The following is a 22,275-nucleotide window of genomic DNA, read 5'->3' on the forward strand; positions in this document are numbered from 1 at the left end:
GGGCATGCTCCTGATGAGACGGCGGATGGTCTCCTGAGGGATCTCCTCCCAGACCTAAAGCATCCGCCAACTCCTGGACAGTCTATGGTGCAACGTGACGTTGGTGGATGGAGCGAGACATGATGTCCCAGATGTGCTCAATCGGATTCAGGTCTGGGGAACGGGCGGGCCAGTCCATAGCTTCAATGTCTTCATCTTGCAAGAACTGCTGACACACTCCAGCCACATGAGGTCTAGCATTGTCCTGCATTAGGAGGAACCCAGGGCCAACCACACCAGCATATGGTCTCACAAGGGGTCTGAGGATCTCATCTCGGTACCTAATGGCAGTTAGGCTACCTCTGGCAAGCACATGGAGGGCCGTGCAGCCCTCCAAAGAAACTGACCCACTGCCAAACTGGTCACACTGAAGGATGTTACAGGCAGCAGATCGCTCTCCACGGTGTCTCCAGACTCTGTCACATGTGCTCAGTTGTGCTCAGTGTGAACCTGCTTTCTTCTGTGAAGAGCACAGGGCGCCAGTGGTGGATTTGCCAATCCTGGTGTTCTCTGGAAAATGCCAAGCGTCCTGCACGGTGTTGGGCTGTGAGCACAACCCCCATTTGTGGACGTCGGGCCCTCATACCATCCTCATGGAGTCGGTTTCAAACCATTTGCGCAGACACATGCACATTTGTGGCCTGCTGGAGGTCATTTTGTAGGGCTCTGGCAGTGCTCCTCCTGTTCTTCCTTGCACAAAGGCGGAGGTAACGGTCCTGCTGCTGGGTTGTTGCCCTCCTATGGCCTCCTCCACGTCTCCTGGTGTACTAGCCTGTCTCCTGGTAGCGCCTCCAGGCTCTGGACACTACGCTGACAGACACAGCAAACCTACTTGCCACAGCTCGCATTGATGTGCCATCCTGGATGAGCTGCACTACCTGAGCCACTTGTGTGGGTTGTAGAGTCCGTCTCATGCTACCACAAGTGTGAAAGCACCACCAACATTCAAAAGTGACCAAAACATCAGCCAGAAAGCATAGGTACTGAGAAGTGGTCTGTGGTCCCCACCTGCAGAACAACTCCTTTGTTGAGTGTGTCTTGTTAATTTGCCAAAGATTTCCCCCTGTTGTCTATTCCATTTACACAACAGCTGTGAAATCGATTGTCAATCAGTGTTGCTTCCTAAGTGGACAGTTTGATTTCACAGATGTTTGATTTACTTGGAGTTATATCGTGTTGTTTAACTGTTCCCTTTATTTTTTTGAGCAGTGTAAATATATATATATATATATAGATAGATAGATAGATAGATATATTTTTTTATATATATATTTATATATTTATATACACACATATACACAGACAGTTTGGTGTATATTAGACATTTATATATTATTATTTATATATATATATATATATATATATATATATATTTTTTTTTTTTTTTTATATATATATTTATATACACACATATACACATACAGTTTGGTGTCACCTGACCTTGTTAGACATGTCTGCTGTGACCCCTGGAGGCTTATGCAAATTTTACATTGTACACATAATAGTTGTCCTGTCATGACTGCACTGAATTTAATTAGGGTGACAAAATGTAATGGTTCAGGGTTTATGAATACTTTTGTAATGAATGGTTATGAATGTCTTGATTTTTCACTCCTTTTGCTTTAACCCAACTGTTTGATTTAACATTAGTTGTTTGAAGTTGTACTTTGTTCATCAGTATCCTGCATTACATGTCTACTGAAATGCATATGTCCTGACATGCGCTCTGTCCCACAACTCAAATTCTTCATTGTGAGCTTTAAGGAGTTGGCTGCCCTTGTGTCTTAGGAGTCTAAATGCAACAGAGGTTGTTCGATGTTTAAGGAAGTGTTTGGCTCAGTGAGTTTGCTCCCTTTTGAGGTGTTTGTTAGCCAAATCCGATTCTGACAAGCCTATGAAGAGCGTGCTCAGTATGTCTCTTCAAAGAGTCCCTACTCCCAAAGCAGGAAGTCCAGCCCTGTGCAGCTTGGAAACAACATGAAGCAGACAGGAAGGAAGGTACTCCATGAACACGCAATACTCCTGCGACTGTCTACATAGCTGAACACACAAAGGCATATTTCTTCTGTCTTTCCTGATGCCAAAAAAACAGGGTGTTCCTTTGTCTCTAGGTACAGCTAATTTGGTAACTTGTGGTTAAGGTTAGTCTTATTAAGGTTTTCCAATAATTTTAGGGAATAAAATGCGTGCTTTTGTTCTAATTTAGTTCATGATCAGTCTCCCTTCAATTCACATTCACATTAGCCTGAATCCAAGTTTAAACACCTTTTACAATATAACGGGAAAAGCAATGAAAACAAAGACTCTTTTCTTTGCACAATTTCAAGGTTCGGAATGTTTTGTCCTTTTCTATGAGCCTTTTGAAATTGTCAAACTGTTTTTTCATAACAGCCATCTGGGCCAGAGCTTTTTTCCCTACAGATTCATACGTTTTGCTTCTAAATTTCCACATAGTATTCTTTTCTCCTGATGATGTCTGTTTTGTGAAGAGCGCCAGTCCCTCCTACATAAAAACACCCATACAAAGGGATGCTGCCAACTCCATACTTAACAGTTGGAATGGTCTTTTTTAGGTTTGCAAGTACCCCCTTGTTCTTTGAAGTGTAAGTGGCCTAAGGAAAATAAAAATGGCAAAATAAAAACAAAATGGCAAGAGAATATGATCAACAGGGAAATGAAGAAAACAGAGGCATGAAACTCTCAAACACCTAAGGATCATAGCATAACCTTTCTCCCACTCCAGTCTTGACTCAAACTAAGAGATAACACAAATGGCATTTGAAAGTCATTAGATTATGTTTTTCCGTTATATGCGAGCACCAGAAAAACAGGCCTTCCCATGTATGTGTGAACAGGCTGGGGCCTCAGACTCTTGAGGCTTCAGAGCTGTAATAGGGACTCAGAGAGGTTGCTACAGTCAGCAGACGCACATTTCTGAACATTGTTTATGCCGACAAAATAGGCTTTTTGTTTTGGCTGAAAGCTGTTCTACAGGATCGGTAGTGAGAGGAAGACGTGGATCGGATCACTGAGACAAGTTTTAGTAAAACAGGTGACGGAAGAACATTTAAAAATGTTTTAAGGTGTGCTTTAATTGCCTTGAAGGTTGGCAACATGAATTCACCACCTACTTATCCATGCTCCAGTTCTAGGTCAGACAACATTTGATAAACAGCTCAAATCTGACTAACAAATTACACCTGATGTACATTTTAGCATGTTGCATGTTGTAGCAAAACCGGAACCCCATCAATTAATCTCATCTAAATTACAATGTTTGCCATGGAACAAGTTAATCATTTTCTCATGTATGGTTCCTTTAGACTGTGTTTTGTGTTAAATAGTGGAGGTGATCACATGAAGCTTGGTGTGGTGTTTCCTACTTTCCTGTATTGCAACTGTATTGTTATCCATGTGTGCAGAAATTTCAAGGATTCAGAGCAATGTGCAACTTTGCCACAAAAGCAGCAAAGACTCACCTTCTGAAATAGCTGGAAAATCCTATCAAACACGATGGATGGGAGGTTACTTTTTGGGGCTGGATTGATTTGACTTGGCACAAGTACAGAAGCATATCAGTGACACAATACTGAAGGGAAGTTAATGTAGCTTTCTGGATTTCAAGGCAATAAGGTTGCGTCCTGCCGTGTTGCTGTTTGGCACGACACCTACCTGTCAGACAAAGATTGATGATCGGCACTTTCTTGAAACAGCCTGACAACTGTTATTATGTTTAAAAACTATCCTGGGTTATGAGGAATGGAAGTCATTGAAACCTGTTATCCAAGTAACTGAATTTCATCAAATGTTGTATAAAAAGTTAATTTCTTTTCAAATCTGTAAAATGTTTCTGAAATAAGTTGAAGTTTTGACTTAGTAAAGCTGTTCCATCTGCAAACCACTAGAGAGCACTCTCCAGTTGATTTTCCATGAATGGAGAATCAACTCATCCTGTGGCCAACAGCTGACTGAGAATGTGGTTGGAATAAAAACCCAATGTAGTTGCCAATGAAATCAGTTGTCTGGTTTCCACTGTTTGACCCAACTCTGTCCTGCTCGTGCCATACATGTGGCAACACTGTGGCTGCAGGGAAATTAGTTCTTGTGGTGTTGTGTGTCAGTGAGGTAAAGATTAGTGCTTTCATTGTTGTAACGTAACCCAATATGGAAGCTGAAGGCCTATAATAAAACAGACAGCATGTTTGGGGTCAGCTCACAGAGGATTTGGGAAATTCCACATCATCAGAGCAACAGAAGAGGAAATGTTATTCTTAAAACCACCACAGTTGTTCAGTTATTTTATTTAATGTAAAATTGAAAAGTAAAATGTCCACATATCGTCTTCATGAAGTATTTAGTCACAATTTGCCTCATTAATGGTTTCATATGAACATGTAATATACGGTTTAACAGATTTGTGATGAAACCTTGGTACAGTGCCTTAAAAAAATTCGTATTCATACTTGTTTTACTTTTTCACATTACACCACAAACTTATTTATTTTATTGGGATTGTATGCAATGGGCCAACACAAAGTAGGATATACCTGTGAACTGGATGTAAATGTGGATGCATAATTTACTTTAAAAAATGTAGCGTACATTTGTGTTCAGCCACCTTTTATCTGATCCAAAATGAACACAACAGCATTAATCAAAAAAGGCCGATGGTAACTATGGAGGTCCACAGCTCATGGGGAAGATTCTGTTGATAGGACAATTACTAGTCATGCATAAATTCAAGGAAGGTGGTGGTGTGGTCAGATGACCTTATCAGCCTACATGCAAAATGCCAAATGAGGAGAAAAACACTGTATGTTACCCTAAACACACCATCCCTGTGGTGACACAAGGGTGGCAGTATCATGGTACCATCGGAGTTGATGGAAAAATAGAAGGAGCTAAATACAGGGAATTCGTGTACAGGTCAATCCAAGTGTGCCGTGGCCCAGGCTGTGGCAAAGGCAAAAACTCGGGCCTGGGAGGAGTTCGGTGAGGCCATGTAGAAGGACGACTGTTTGGCCTCGAAGCGATTCTGGCAAACCGTCCGGCGCCTCAGGAGGCGGAAGCAGTGCTTTGCCAACACTGTTTACAGTGGGAGTGGGGAGCTGCTGACCTCGACTGGGAACATTATCGGGCGGTGGAAGGAGTATTTTGAGGATCTCCTCAGTCCTGGTGTCACGCCTTCCTTGGTGGAAGCAGAGACTAGGGACTCGGGATTGGACTCTTTCATCACCCAGGCTGAAATCACCGAGGTGGTTAAAAAGCTCCATGGTGGCAGGGCTTTGGGGGTGGATGAGATCCGCTCTGAGTACCTCAAGTCTCTGGATGTTGTGGGGCTGTCATGGTTGACACGCCTCTTCAACATTGCGTGGCGGTCGGGGACAGTGCCTCTGGACTGGCAGACCGGGGTGGTGGTCCCTCTTCATAAGAAGGGTGTGTTCAAATTATAGGGGGAATCACCCTGGTAAGGCCTATGCCAGGGTATTGGAGAGGAGAGTCCGGCCGATAGTCGAACCTCAGATTCAGGTGGAGCAGTGTGGTTTTCACCCTGGCCATGGAACACTGGACCAGCTCTCCACGCTCTACAGGGTACTTGAGGGTTCATGGGAGTTTGCCCATGTGTTTTGTGGACCTGGAGAAGGCATTCGAATGTGTCCTTCATGGTGCCCTGTGGGGGGTGCTCCAGGAGTACGGAGTCAGGGGCCCTTTATCAAGGGCCATCCGGTCGCTGTACAAGCAGAGCAGATGTTTGGTCCACATTGCCGGCACTAAGTCGGACATGTTCCCGGTGCATGTTTGACTCCGGCAGGCCTGCCCTTTTTCACTGGTCCTGTTCATAACTTTTATGGACAGGATTTCTAGGCACAGCAAGGGGCCGGAGGGCGTCCGGTTTAGGGACCAGTGGATTTTGTCTCTTCTTTTTGCAGATGACATGGTCCTGCTGGCCCCCTCTAGCTGGGACCTACAGCAAGGGCTTTGCAGTGGGGTGTGAAGTGGCTGGTATGAGGATCAGCCCCTCCAAGTGCGAGGCCATGGTTCTCGACCGGAAAAGGGTGGCTTGTCCTCTTCAGGTTGGAGAGGAGTTCCTGCCTCAAGTGGAGGAGTTCAAGTATCTTGGGGTTTTGTTCACGAGTGAGGGGAGAATGGAGCGGGAGATCAACAGATGAATAGGTGTAGCTGCCGCAGTAATGGGGAAGCTGTGCCGGTTCCTTGTGGTGAAGAGAGAGCTGAGCCAAAAAGTGAAGCTCTCGATTTACCGGTACGTTTCTACCCTCACCTATGGCCATGAACTTTGGGTCATGACCAAAAGAACATGATTCCAGATACAAGCAGCTGAAATGAGCTTTCTCCGTAGGTTGGCCAGGCACTCCCTTAGAGTTAGGGTGAGGAGCTTGGAGCCGCTGCTCATCTAGAGGAGCCAGTTAAGGTGGCTCCTGGACTCCTCCCTCGGGAGGTGTTCCAGGCACGTCCCACTGGGAGGAGGTCCAGGAGATGGCTGAAGGAACTATGTCTCTTGGCTGACCTCGAACACCCTGGGCTGCCCAAGGAGAATCTGGAGGAGGTGTCTGGAGAGAGGGAAGTTTGGGTGTCTCTACTAAGTCTGCTGCCCCCGCCATCCGGTTATGGATAAAGCGGAAGACGACGAGTAAGAGTAAGAGTAAAACCCCAACAAAATAAACAAAAATTTGTTGTTGTAACATGACCAAATGTTAAATATTCAGGGGGTATGGATAGTATGGCAAAGTATTAACTATCCAAGTTACTTTCAGGCTTAACTTGCCTGACTGTGACTGTGTTCAGTGGGTAGAATAGTCTTCTTGCAATCTGAAAGTTGTGGGATTTATCTGTACTTCATCCTGTCATATGTTAATGTGCCCCTGGGCACTTAACCCCAAGATGTCTACTGACCTGCATATCTGTATTAATGTGTGCGTGTTTATGAGTGCGATTTAGACAATGTGGCTGTAGTGTAAACCACTTTAGGTGATCAATATGACTAGAACAGGGATACATTAATTAGTTCTATTAAGTACGCTTCTCTGTTTTTACTTTTTTTTTTAAGTGACATGTCTGCCAGAGTAGCACTCAGGATTGTTGTGCCAATTGTGCCAAGAAGAAGCCCAACAGATTTTCTTTAACAAGTGGAGCATTATGGCTAACGCTATAATGCTCCGCTTGATATTTATTAAATAAACGTTATTAGAAACTGCTTTGGGATAATTTTAATTGCATTGGACACGGAGATGGAAACGAAAAGGAAAAAAAAGAACCAAGAAAGAGATAGAGGTAGTGCAAAATGAAAAAAGGGAGAAAAGGTGAAAAGAATAGAGAGAAATAAGGATGAAGAAAATACAAGATAACACCCTAGAAGACTGCTTCTACACCTGTAGAAACATTTATAACAACAGCAACGTTGATGGTACTAATGAATGCAAGATGTATTTAGTGGTAACTGCAGCTCAATATAAAACATCTTTGTATCTGTTAACACCTGAATCCAAACACCTGTGAGTGTATGTGTGAGCGTGCTTGTGTATATAATGTTTCTCCATAAAAATATACAATAGCGAGTGTGAGAAGCCACAGACCTGTCCCCCTGGACGCGAGACAAACACAGAGGAGATCAGAGCACCATACATCCATAAATCTAAAGGCCCCTAAGAGCATATCCTGGGGGGACCACCGAAAGGACAACAGCACAGAGCCCCAGGGGAACCCCCCAGCAGCCACATTGCAGAAGCCCCAGGGAGCTGCAGTGATGAGCCCACACTTCAGCAGCCATCTACGCTGGAGCAGATCCAGCCATGGACACAGAGACCCAAGACTCCAGGACACATCACCACCTAGCAGAGGAATGACAGAGGCCGGGGTACCTAGGCCTAAAGCACCCAGACCTGGACACCAAGAACAATCAATACACCAGCGGGTAGGGACATCAGCCACTGGCAAGGATTGTAGTGGGGAGAAAAAAGGCCACATTTGATGGGGTGCCTAAGTTGATCCAGGAGAGAGAGCAGCCCAAGACCCAACCTGGCACAAAAACAGGGGGCCACAGTCACAATCACACATTCCCACCCTCATATGGACAAATAAAAACACTCATACCCACACACCCAACATAAAGACAAACAACAATGGATGTCGAACACTCACTCACACTCCCAAAATATACTCTATACTCCCAAGTCCAGGTCCTGATACACCAGAGGAGCAACCAGCCCCTGGACCCAGGAGGTGGTCCCCTACATTCTGGGGTGGAGACAGGCACACAACCCCAGCATCAGGCCAGACTAGCGCCAGCATCGCCTAAACCTGAACGACTCCAGCCCAGACCCCAATCCCCCACTCCAAACCCAGGCCCCAATGACCCCTGTCCCCATCTGGAGAGGGGCTAGAGCCAACTAGAGCCATCCCAGGACAAAACAGTCCTAACCCCCCAATGAATTCACGAACCTGCCACCCCCATGAACCCCAAAATGAATCTTCCCACAGGGCCACCATCAACCACGACACAGATATCAAATGCATGCCCCTGAACCCAAGTGCCATGAATCCCCTGCCCACAGGGGCACACCCCCACAGATGAGCTCCACCCCTGAAAAGCCAATGGAGACACATCCACACAGCACAAGCTCCACGTACCCCACAAGTCTCTGCCCACAAGCGCAACCGAGCTGTTTGTATATACCAGCTGTTTTTTTTTTTTTTTCAAATTGCAAACTGTGATAGCCTGGTTCAGCATATTATATTGTCATGAAAAACGTTTTTTTTATTTGATGTATTTTTTACTTAATCCAAGTTGGATGCTGTTAAAAAGTATTTGCCCCCTTACAGATTTCTTCTGTTTTTGCCACAGATCAATGTTTTAGATGAATAAATAAAATGTATGATTAGACCAAGATAACCTGAGAAAATGTAAAAAACCGAGTCACTCAGACAGAACTTGTCTGAAAACCTGATGTAGATGAGAAACAGTCATTAACATCTATCAGTTTATCAATGGTTACAAAGCTGTTTCTTAGGGTTTGGTTCTCTATAGATTATCCACAAATTCAGAAAACACAAAACAGTGCTGAACCTTCTCAGGAGTAGGTAGCCTACAAGAATTATTCCAATAGCACATTGACAGCCCATTCAGGAGGTCACAAAGAGCGCAGAACAACAACAAAAGCTCTGCAGGACTCGCTTACCTTTCTTCAGGTCAATGTCTATGATTCAACAAAAAGAGACTGGGCAAGAATGGCATCCATGAGAGAGATCATATGACCAAAACAACTGTAGACCAGAAAGAACACAAAGAATCTTGATGAAATTTTTTAAGTGGCCTAGCGTTTGTTCAGGAATCACCTTTAACAAGCTAAATGTGCTTCAAAACCCTTAAATATGGCTGAGTTAAAACAATTCTGCACAGAAGAGTGGGACACATTTTTTCCACAGTTCTGTGATACATTCACTGCCAATTATCACCAACAATTGTTGGTATTTGTTGCTGCAAAGGTGTCCCAATAGTTACAAGATTTCATGAGCTTTTACTTCTTGACATGGCCAGGTTTTGTTTAGCTAGATTTATTTATTATTTATTTTTAGATTTTTTTTATTTACTTAGGTTATCTTTGTCTGATTTTAAAAGTGCTACAAACAATGTAAAGACAGAAGAAATCTGTGAGTAGAAAAATACTTTCTCACATGTATTTAAAAGAGCGCTGGTTAACATCCTTTTTGTTGACAACTGACCAAATGTTTGGATAGACTTTGTCTTACACATTCTTGTTAAAAATTCAAGATTTATTTTTGCCTGTAATTTTAAACAGATATGGTAAGATCAAAACTGGCCATAATTCATTGGACCTTCTCTGATTATCTGTGAAAAAGCACAAATCTGCGTAACAATGTGAAATGATTATGGTCCAAACCTTGGAGAGTTGTGATATTCTCCCACAACAGCGAAAACTGTTGCCAACACCTGATTCTAATCATCTGTGATCATATGTGATTATTAGCACCTGTGGTTTTTCCCCTTTCCTTCGTCTCTCCAACCCCCCACCCACACACATACACACACTCCTGTGTAGATGCTGTAATTTTTGTAAACAATAGATTTTGTGCAGTACTCAGCAAATAGCTTGCAGATTATTTCAAAGATTGGTAGCACATTGGAGCCCAAATTCTAAAAATATATATTTTTTTTTTATGATGGATCAGTCAGCCAGTAGGACTTCCACAGATTTTTACTGTAACATTAGATACAAGTCTTTGCAGCACAGAGTGGTAAAAGTGCTGAGCACTGCACTGTGCTGGCCAAGCATCATATATAATTCCCCCTTGCCAACTATTGTTACCCTCTGCTTTTGAGAACCTCCATATTTTGTTTTTTTTATCAAACATCAGAAGACATTGGCAAATTTGTTGAAAAAAGTGGCTGGATTGTGTTGGCTGGATCTTATCCTTAAACTTGTTGGGCTCTTTAAACCATTCCTGAATCATTTCAGCTTTTTGGCAGGGAGCATAATCATGAAAGAGGCCGCAGCATCAGAGAATATAATTTTCATGAGAGTGTACACAGTCTGCAACAATGCGTAGGTAAATGGTGTCAAAGTATTGACACCAATATTGAGTCCTTCCATACTACATGGATGGAAGGACTCAAGGTTTCCCAGCTGAACAGTGCCCAATTCATTACACTGTTTCTGCCAGCTTGACTTCTTAGACCAGGCCACCTTCTTCTGTTGGTCCATGGTCCAATTCTGATGCTCACGTGCCCTATGCCTGTCCATTTTCCCTGATTCTAACACATCAACTTTAAAGATAAGATATTCACTTGCTCTGAAATATATCCCACCCATAAACAGGTGCCTGGTGTACATAATCTCAACAATGCAAATGTCAAGATCCTAAGGTGTCAGGTTATGGTTTTAATTTCTATTAATGTTTTTGAGCATGTTCCTCATTGTGTTCGATAGAGCTTGCCATATTCTGTTATTTTTGACACTTGGGTTTTGCCATATTGTTCATTTCCTTGTCCTAATTATTCTTGGCTGAATTTCTTTAGTTCATTCTTTGTGTTTTTTGTGATCCTTTTACATTTAGATTGTTTCCTGTTAGATTTCTGTTTGGCATTTCCCTAGAGCATGCATGTTTATTTGCCTTTTCTCCCCTTCTTTGCTGTACTGTTTTCTTCTGACTCAGCTGCTCCACATATCCTCTGATTGCTCTGCCTTCTCTCTGCCTCAGCTGTCAATCATTCCCTCGGATTAGCTATTCTGGTTTGTCTGTCATTTCTCTACCCCTGCCTCAGTATATTAACTTACCAGTTCTCTTTGTTTCTCACTGGTTCTTTCTGTTTACACAGCATGCCACGATGGCAAGGCAAGGGCACCGTGCAACGCCACCCCAGCCTCTGCTCCCAAGTGCAACAGTGCAGAAACCACTATGAACCGTACTCATAATGGACCCCCGACTCCATATCCAGATAGGACAAACTCACCCGGCAAGCAGTCCCTGGCCAGCATCCACGCACCCAGGACTGACGGCCCCCACCATGCCTCCGCAACCACACAAACATACCTTTTTCCAATTAACCTGTTCACCTGTGGAATGTTCTAAACAGGTGTTTTTTGAGCATTCTTCTACTTTCTCAGTCTTTTGTTGCCCATGTCCCAGCTTTTTTTGGAATGTGTTGCAAGCATCAAATTAAAAATGAGCGAATATTTGCAGTTTGAACATTAAATATCTTTTCACTAGCAAGGACCACGCCATAAAGATATGAGATTAAAGGTTTAATGAAGGAAGAGGTTGCGGGGATGGATGAAGTGGAAATGAGGATTAGGTCATCTGGGGAGACTGCCAGAAGGCCAAGGAGGAGGAGACTCAGCATGGGGGTGCAGTCTTTAGGAAAATTGCTTTTTTAGGAGTCCACCCAGGACCCCCCTAGATGGAACCTGCATCGAACAGAAGAGGATAATGAATGACGAAGTAGGGATGAGGGGGATGGAATGAAGGGAAGGAAGGGGGATGAGTTGAGAAGGGCTGAGGGTAAGGGAGGGTGGGCTTGAAAGAATGTGACAGACTGTGAGATATGAGTGAACTAGGTAGAGTGCAGGGTAGTGGAGGTGTGGTTTTGGTGTGGCCCTGATCCCAAACTTAACATATTAACTTCATGTCTTTGTAGTGTATTCAGTAGCATACTGTATAGGTTGAGCAGGATTTGCAAATCATTGTACTCTGTTTTTATTTATGTTTTACACAACGTACCACCGTTATTTGAATTGGGGTTGTACTCTCCTGGGCATGGTATCATTAATTTTTGACTTTTAATTAACTGTTATTTTTTTCAGGGTGGGATGATTATACAAAATACAACTTCAGTGATTTAAAAACATATGTGTGTTTAGAATCATTGTCTTGTTGGAACATCCAATTTGTGCAAGTTTCAAACATTTAACAGTTCGAGGTTCAGCTGAAGAATGTGGAGGTAGTCCACTGTCTTCATTATTCTATCCACGTTTTCCACTGGCAGCAAATTTACTTCATAAGAGGATACTACTAACTCTAGGTTTGACTGACAAGGTTTGCACACACTGCAGCAGGGATTCTGGACCACTCCTTCATAAAAATCTTCTCCAGATCCTTCAGGTTTTGTGGCTGCTGCTGGGCAATATGGACTTTCAGCTCCCTTAAAGATTTTCAATTGGTTTCAGGTCTTGAGACTGGCTAGGCCACTCCAGGACCTTGAGATGCTTCTTACAGTGCTGTTTCTTAGTTGCCCTGGCTGTGTGCTTCGGCTCGTTGTCATGCTGGAAGACCCAGCCACGACCCATCTTCAATGCCCTCACTGAGGGAAGGAGGTTGTTGGCTAACATCTCCCGATACATGGCCCCATCCATCCTCCCCTCAATACAATGCAGTTGTCCGGTCCCCTTTGCAGAAAAGTATCCCCAAAGAATCATGTTTTCACCTCCATGCTTCACGGTGGGGGTGATGTTCTTGGGGTTGTACTCATCCTTCTTCCTCCAAACACTGCGACTGGAGTTTAGACCAAAAAGCTAAGTTTTTGTCTCATCAGACCACATGACCTTCTCCCATTCCTCCTCTGGATCATCCAGATGGTCATTAGCAAACTTCAGACAGGCCTGGACATGTACTGGCTTGAGCAAGGGGACCTTGCGTGTGCTGCAGGATTTTAATCCATGGTGGTGTAGTGTGTTACTAATGGTCTTCTTTAAGACTGTGGTCCCAGCTTTCTTCAGGTAATTGACTAGGTCCTGTCATGTAGTTCTGGGCTAATCCCTCACCTTCCTGCCACAAGGTGAGATCTTGCATGGATCCCCAGACCATCATCTTGAACTTCTTCCATTTTCTTATAATTGCGGTGACAGTTATTGCCTTCACACCAAGCTGCTTGGCTATTTTCCTGTAGCCCATCCCAGTCTTGTGCAGGTCTACTATTTTATCCCTGATGTCCTCACACAGCTACCTGGTCTTGGCCATTTTGGAGAGGTTAGAGTTTGTTTAATTGAGTGTGTGAACAGGTGTCTTTATAGAGATAACTGAGTTCAAACAGGTGCAGTTCATCCAGGTAATGAGTGGTGAACAGGAGGGCTTCTTAAAAAGAACTAACAGGCCTGTGAGAGCTGGGATTCTTACTGGTTGTTAGGTGATCAAATGCTTATGTCATGCAATAAAATGCTAATTAATTACTTAAAAATTACACAATGTGATTTTCTGGATTTTTGTTTTAGATTCCGTCACTCACATTTGAAGAGTACCTATGATAAAAATGAAAGACTACTACATGCTTTGCAAGTGGGAAAACCTGAAAAATTGGCATTGTATCAAATATGTGTTCTCCCCACTGTACATGATAAGACTTTACTTAAACCCTTCCACTTTATGAAATAAGAAATGCTGATATGATACAATAATGTTGTAAAATAATGTTAATCTCAGCAAGTTGTACCAATGACTTTAGTTCACACTAACGAATGAGTATCTTTATTTAAAGTAACATCGGCCTTTAAGGCTACCTACTATGTAGTTAATTCAAGAATATGTTTACACATACACAAGGGCTTTACTTGAACATTGGCTTATTTTATGTAGAATAGCAACATCTAGTAAAAATACTAATGTTACTTCAAAATATTTTTCACTTGATGGTTATAGAAACATTCTACAAAAAGTAGAAAAAACAGCATTATTTGCTAGCATCATATGATAGCCTCTTAAACGATTGATGAAATGGTAGCTTACATTTAGGATCTAACTTATCAGCTCATTATCTACTGTATGAATACATTTTCATGTAATGTTTGAATTATAAATTAATACAACAGATTTTTATATTAACCCAATACCATCATCAAATCTTATTTCAAATTATATAGCCTACAAACTATAATACATGCCCAACATACATTATATAAAATTTATTTATTCACATACATTTCTGTAATTCCAATCAATTGCCATGAAAAGTTTCAATCTTTAAAAATTACTGGATATTTGCAACCCGCATTACAATACGAAAAGTAGAAATGAAAAATCAAACAACATTGGTTTGACTATAACTTGAGCAAATTAACTTTTCCCATGCACCTTTACACTTCATTCTGTTTCATTTCAGAGACTTTTTCACAGCCAAAACTGACATCATTACTCTTTTTTGGCAAAGCAACCTCAAACCTCCGTCTATTTGTCAGCACAGCAGTCAGTTACGTATCAAGCTCAGCTAATGCTTGGTGGTTGTACTGTTGGCAAACTAAGAATGGAGAAAACACTCCATTTATTTTACCCATAACTTTTCTCTGCACACAACTGTTTAAACACTCCATTGTACATTATAAATTCCTTTTGAAGCATGAATAATCACTTCCAGCTATTTATCACTTTTCTATGTTTACAGTAGACTTTAAGAATGGTGGGTTAACACATGTCTAACTCAGGCCTAAAAACATTTCCTGTTTCATGGTGCAGACTCTGGTTTACATTTTTCAACACTATTCCCCTCCTTCCACAAAGCATTTAACATGCAGAGCCTGCAATGAGCTCATAAAATATGAAGCAGCCAGTAAATTAGCCAGATGGCCACACAGAACGTGACTTTCTCCTGCTAATGTGCAGGTGAAATGCAACACTGTGACAGCTAATTTTCCTCAGAATGTAGGTTTTTTTTAGGTATATTACTTACAGGTAGAGTTTTGGAAATTGTGGTTCAACGTAGTAAGTAATGTGGAGTCAGTATTTTAGTTGCAATAAAAAACAATGTGTTACATTGATCTAACAGTGAGAAAATAAAGTGAATTTGTTGAACTTGTCACTTCTCTGAAGATTTTGTGTCACTTGGATGCATGCCCGTTTTACATGGTGAGTATGCGTATTTGGCTGAAGGCTGTGGAACTCACAGTGTTCGACTGACTGACTTACTGACCGCCAAAAAAAATGTTGCCACCTAAAAAAGGTCACACACTCATTTTGTTGGACAGTCTTTAGCTTGGTTTCAGCACATATTTGCTGTGGCATTGTTTTAATAAGCTTCTGCAATGTCACAAGATATGGTTCTATCCTCAAGTGTCCAATCTTTATGCTCTGAAGCAAACTGTAGCCTTTTTTAGCCTATTGTAGCCTTACTGATCAGCGGTTTTCTCACGGCTACACAGCTGCTCAGTCCCAATCCCTTGAGTTCCCTAAGCATTGTGCATGTCGATATGCTCTCACGTTCACTATTAAACATACCACTGAGTTCGACTGTTGTTTTTCTTCGATTTGATTAGGCAAAATATTTAAAAGATCGCCGATTATGATCATTCAGCATTATTTTCAGACCACATTTTTCCTCAAAGTCTATGGTTCCCCACTATCCTTCCAGTTTTTAAAAATGCGTTGGACAGTTCTCAACACAATTTTAGAAGTTTCTGCAATCTCCTTAGATGTTTTCTTTGCTTGATGCATGCCAATGATTTAACCCCTCTTTCACAGGCTGATATCTTTTCCACAACGACAGCATGTGTGTTTTGATATTAAGGAATGAGAAGCTACTCATTTCATCAACTGGGGTTAAATGACTTGCCAGCTGAAACATAATCGCCCATGCAGTAATTATCCAATAGGAGGCTCGTACCTATTGGCTTTGTCAAATACAGGGGGCAAACCTTTTTTTTTTTTGGCCACGCAGTGTAGATATGTCCCTTTTCCACTGGCTTGATTTAGCCCAGCTGCACTCCGCTTTTTTGTTCCCTGCTCCTGAGCAGGTACAACCATGTCTGAGTAGGGACTACATGTGACTTGAACAGATTGCTGTTCACTGATTGGCCATGGGACGACGTAAAATGAGAAGATTTTGAGGAAGCAGTGCAGGGAAAAGTAAAACTCAAGAGTGACTACAATAATATAAATGACAACAATGGCTGGAGCAGGTCAAATCAAAATATAATTTTACTATTTACAAATCATAAACCATGCCTTCAGGCTAAAAGAAAAGAGAAGGACACAATGTCAGCTTTATAAATTACACGCAGGCGTGTCGCCCTGTATTTAATAACATTCTAAGCCAGCTGGCCACACATAAAATCAGCTGTTCTTACTCAAATACATTTCTCCCAAAACACAAAAAAACATACTGCCATGAAACAGCGGGTTTGGCAGCATTCCATCATAAAGCTTTGGATGTACATTTGCTGTGGCCGTGCTGGAAGTTGAACCTCCGCTCCACACTCAAGTCTCTAGCAGATCTTCTTCCATTACTGCCCTGAATTTATCTCCATCCATTTTCTCTTTAACTCTGATCAGTTTCTCTGTCCCAGCTAAAGAAAAGCATCCTCAAATCATGATTTTGCCTCCACCATTGTTCGTGTGTTGTGTTGTGTGCATTTTGTACATTTTGCTTACATGGCTTGAAATAAATCTGCAAATCTGACTTCGTGTAGCTTTTTTGAACTGTGCAACTTTTCCACAAAAGCCAGATGTGTTAATTGCACAACTTATAATTGTTTTGTCATAAAGAATCAGATTTTTTTCCAAATGTGGTTTAAATCATCCATCCATCGTCTAAAAGCAGAGACACAATGATTAGACAACCATGCAAGCACATAGTCACTGCTAATGACAACTTGTTTTGTTTGTGTTAGACAAAGTGTGGAAAATGTGTAGTGGTCTGAAAGCACTGAAGAGAGAGAGAGAGAGAGAGAGATTTCATTGATGCTTGTCCTTTTCTCTCTTATAATCATATTTACAAAAAATTGTATGCTAAGAAAACTGTCTGGCCAAAATGCCAGAAGTGGGTCATCCAATGAATAAGAGTGACCTTAGCCTATGTGAGAGTTTCTTTCTTTATCTACAAATTAATTTGCGATGACTTCTGTCAACTGCAGGTAACATACCAACTAGTAAAAACTATTCTACAGAACCTCACTTCAAAGTTCAAAGTATCTGTTTAAGTTGGAGAGTTCCAGTGCTGCTGAGCTTACATTTATTGGATGGTGTGATTTGCTTCTTGGCTGCACCACTTAGACAGCAGTAGCCTTTTTTATTGGCTCCCCTCTGCAAGTTAGATTGCAGAAGCTGATATTTCATTTGCTCTGATGGTTACATAACCATGAGATAAATAAACAGCAGGGTGCAGGAGGGATTTCACAGACTGATTGTTTTTGTTCATCATGCTGTGTTGTTATCTAAATCTTAATTACCCCACTGGTCCATAGGACAGTAGCAAAGATACAAAGAGAATCCCACGGTCCAGTCAGATTCAGGTGAATGTCGGGTCACGGCGGGTCTTGCTGTCAGAATGAACAGACTGATGAAGACCAGTGTCATGAAGATGGATCAGATTTAAACACTCACGCGCATGCGCATGCACATGCACATAAACATTCACAACATTTTTTTACGAACATAAATACAAATTTATGCTTACATTTATATGAAATGTTCTGCTGTGCTCACATGGCTGTAAAGTAATAATTCAACATGAACCTTCTCTGCGTTTTACTTAATTCTCTTTATCTTCAGTAGTGTAAACACACACACACACACACACACACACTGACTCACGCACTCTGTGTAAGACTGACAGTAGCAGGTTGTCGGCAGGGTGAAGGGTGATGTGACTAATATCCAGCTCATTTATCTGCAGTCTGTGATGTGAATCTGACTGGGTTTGAATCCACGTACTCTAAAGTTTCTCAAACAAACACGCTTTGTGTTGTATAAACACTGGCATAGCAGAAGTGCTCATATTTCACCAACACAGCGTGGAAGCATTCTGAGAAACCTGTTACCCATACAAAATGTATGTTTAGTTTATGCATTTGTTAAAGTATAAGGTTAGTAGCACTTATATAAGAACTGCAAATAGACCACAAGAGTGTTATTCAGTCAGTAACTTCTCAGGAAAGAAATCTTTGCAATTTACAACTCTCTTCTCAGGTTTTATTGCATTTAACTTTTATACAAGTAATAAAAGAGAACTTCTGAGATTTCAAAAGTAACCGTAAACATGCAAATAACCTGGGTCACTATAGTTTCAGTTTTTCCCTATTATAGTTTGCGGCATTTATAATGTCTTGCAAAATTATGGATACATCTTTTTTACAGAATCTCCATTAATAAGTTTCAAGGGTTGGTCCTTCTTCTGTAATTCTCATACTGGATTTTAGGCACAGAAAAAAAAATCTTATCTGGATTTGAAAGTTGTAGGGTATTTTAAGGTTAATTGTAAAAAAAAAATAAACTAAAATAAAAAAGCACAGAAGAAATAACACAGCTGAAACTAAGTCTTCCATTTTTTTCTGTTTAAGCTTCAGCTAATGTCAGCACTGTAATACAGCTCGCTAGAACAGGAAGTTAGATAAGTAGCAGTAGATTTACAAATCCCACGAGACACTGCTTATAAAGTTGTAGGCTTGTTCATAATCTGTATGCGGATGTTTGCCACCTGACAACTATTTTTCCAGAAAATTACAGTGAACCTGTTCAGTAGTTTTCAGTGCTGGTGTTGTGGAGGATGTTGCTGTAAATTGGCTTTAAAAAGCAGGGGGCATGTAGTAGTTTTCAGTCAGTCAGTCATTTTCTACCACTTATTCCATAGTGGTTCGCGGGGAAGCTGGTGCCTATCTCCAGCATGTAGTAGTTTTTTAAAATCTAAATGAAAGCTTACAAAATAAAACCCATCTGCTGATCGATACCCTTTTGCTTTGACTTCTCGTTAAAATGCATCCATGCTGTTATTGACGTATACATTCAGAGTGCTCAGACCGAAAGACAGGGTAATTTATCTTGACACACAGATGGCCCCTGCTCTAACCACAAATGTAGTGTAACCTCTGCTCCCTGCGGTGTGACCAGGACTCAGGCTGCCAGTAAAAACGAGGGATGCTTCATGGCTCAACAATTCGCTGGCTAAATGGAAAGGTTTTGCTATGTGACCTTAAACACTCTCCCCAGTGTCTCTTTTTCCGCTGTTTCTATATCTCATTTGCTCGTTTTGTGTCATTTTGTCCACTGCTGATTTTGCTGCCAAACTAAAAGTTAGGTCTTTGTAGTCTGTGAGGTTTGTTATTGCTTTATTGTTCTTACCAAGGCTCTTCTGTGTTTAGTTTTTTCCTTGAATTATTTTGTGTTGAAGTCAAAAAACAGGGACATAAATATACTTTGGTTTAAATACCAATAAAAATATAATCTTAATAGCTTGAGTCCATTTTTCTTTTCTTTGACAGCACACCAAATTTATCAACAGACGTTTTTCATATTTTTATCAGAGGTTTTCTATTCTATGCTTTTAATTATAATACTTATTTACATAACAGAAGCATTACATGCGGCATCTGCAATGCCCATTGGGGGTTTGGTCTTTTAGTTACAAATATTCAAGTTTAAAATACAGAAACAGGACAGAGTAAAAATAATGCACTCATAACAATCAGACAATGCAAATATCAAAATAATTAAATAAAATACAATGTGGTCAAAATAACAAGAATCTAATCTGGTAATCTGGTGATCATTTATGGCAAACATTGCAAGCATTCATTAAGAAATCACTTCAGTTTTAATCTTAATTGATGCCACTAAGAGTTTAGTTTCAGTTCGGCTGGTTGAGAACTCAACACATTGCTCTCTCGTACACAAAAATCAGTTTGCTCTGGTGTGGACCTCACCTTACAATTCCCAGGGGATGCTCCATGCACCCCCTTGGAATTACTAATTTTAAGTGGAAGTTTTTTCTTGTTTCCAAAATTAGCTAACTAATTAGTCATGGTATCTGCTCAGATAGCCAGCCTGTTGCCGGCTGCTATGGAGTTGATGTCCATAGCTCACTAACTGTAGTTTTAAACATTGTTGTCTTCATTAGACTTATATGAATCATTCAGTCATTCAATCATTTAGTTTCCACAATATGACTGTCTATGTTTTTCAATCCTGGAAAGATTTCAAGATAGTGAATTCATTCTTTCTTGTAGGCAAAGCAAAAGAGTTAGAGGCTGCTTTCAGCCAGCTAACCAGTAGTGTGTAAAAAGGTGGGGGAGGTATAGCCATGTTTCATATAACTGGAGAAAATTTTGACAACTTAGGCACTTCCACTTCGATTCTAATCAAAGACTTCAAGTTGTTGGAATAGTATTCATGTTGGCCACGAAGTTTTTTTTCTAATCTGACCAAATCACCATCTTCCACAAGTGTGCTGTGTTCACTGGATGACTTGTGGCAAACGTTACATGGGACTACTTATAATTTTATGCAGCAATAGCTTTCTACCTCCAAAATGCCCGTGTTTGCCATAACAAAGGCATTTGTGAAGTGCACAGATAACAGTTGCCCTGTCAACAGATTTTCCTACCTGAGCAGTGGATCTATGCAGCTCATCCTTTCAGTTGTTTTTGTTTGCCTCCTGAAGTCGCTGAAAACCCAGCCTGTCAGGTTAAAATGACGCTAGGTTTGCAGTTGTGCCATACTCTTTCTATTTTCAATTGATGGATTAGTTCCTGTGAGATGTCCAAAGCTTGACATTGTTTTCTACCCTAGCCCTGCATAAACCTTCTCCACAAGTTTATCTCTTATACAATCATGATAAAACATACTGTAGTTTATAGTTTTAATGTCAGAAAATGTGAAAAGGTTGCATACACTGTATGCAGAGTTAATTTTCCTCTGATTAGTTTGCTGTATATTAAACACTGAGAAAGACACGAGAAATACCAGCTGCATGCAATTGAATAACCATTAAAGGTTCTGAACAAAGATTTTTCCTATCCATAGCTTTTTCAGTCTCCTGTCAGAGAACGTGCAACTCTCCACCTCTCATCTCGAAGAGGTCAGGCCTCAGCTCACAAATATGAGTAGCATGAAGAAAAACTGCCCTTTTGTGTTGTGTGGTTCAGTGGATTTTGTGGGTTAAAGATATGCTGAGTCAGAGTCCAAAACCTGGGTTTTATGGGGTTTAGAAACATTACTTCATAGGTAAGGAGTATACAGAGATGAAGAATAATAAGTGATCAGAAAATAGACTAACTGCAACCTTATTCAGTTATGGGTATATGGGTAATTAAAATTCTATATCAGTCAAGTAAAAAGGCACAATTTCCCTGCCACAGCTTTTGCTGAGAGACAATATTAGTATTGTATTAGTCCATTTCTGTGAAATATGGCACTGAAATTCCATACTGTGTTTCCTTAACATGAGAAAACCTCAGGAGGTGTGAGTGGTTGCATAAAACCTATATCAGATTCAGTTGTTCTCTCACCTTGAAGCTTTAGAAAGTCCAGCCAGGTGGATTCAGCCACACATAAATGGACATTAAAAGAGAGAGAGGTAGGAAAAGAGATTTTTCAAATTTGATGGGACTGCCAGGGATCATGGTTCCAGGTAAAGGGGTTTCGGTTAACTTTCCTTTAAAGGTGTCAAAAATGGAACTAAATTGGGTGTCAGAAAGCAGTAAGGAGCTGAAATAAGTCAGGGTCTTGAGGTCCCATGTGGGTGGGTGCTTGCTTCATACTTTTCAAACAATGTCCCCTTAAAAAACCCTGCGTCTGGAAAGCCCATTAGACGTGCATATAAAATCCCCCCCCCCCCCCGTGATTAATAGATGATGAGGACGGGTTGGATGGAGGGCACTACCAACATGTGGACGGTGTGGGGCTCCTCCTCCTGCAGGCTCATGTTTCACTCCATAAACTTGCCACTCTTTCCCACCTATGTGTTTAAAAAGGAGGAGGAGGAGGAGGAGGAGGGCCTGCTTGTCA

General features: G+C 41.3%; 1 long non-coding RNA gene across 1 annotated transcript; it reads left to right on the top strand.

The window, feature by feature from the left end:
* Positions 1–1,922: 1,922 nt before the first annotated feature.
* Positions 1,923–12,423, top strand: LOC124875670. Its single transcript, XR_007040096.1, has 2 exons — positions 1,923–2,037; positions 11,393–12,423. It is a non-coding gene; the product is annotated as an uncharacterized LOC124875670 (long non-coding RNA).
* Positions 12,424–22,275: the final 9,852 nt, after the last annotated feature.

The sequence above is a fragment of the Girardinichthys multiradiatus genome, chromosome 10, assembly GCF_021462225.1.
Source record: "Girardinichthys multiradiatus isolate DD_20200921_A chromosome 10, DD_fGirMul_XY1, whole genome shotgun sequence".
NCBI lineage: Eukaryota > Metazoa > Chordata > Actinopteri > Cyprinodontiformes > Goodeidae > Girardinichthys > Girardinichthys multiradiatus.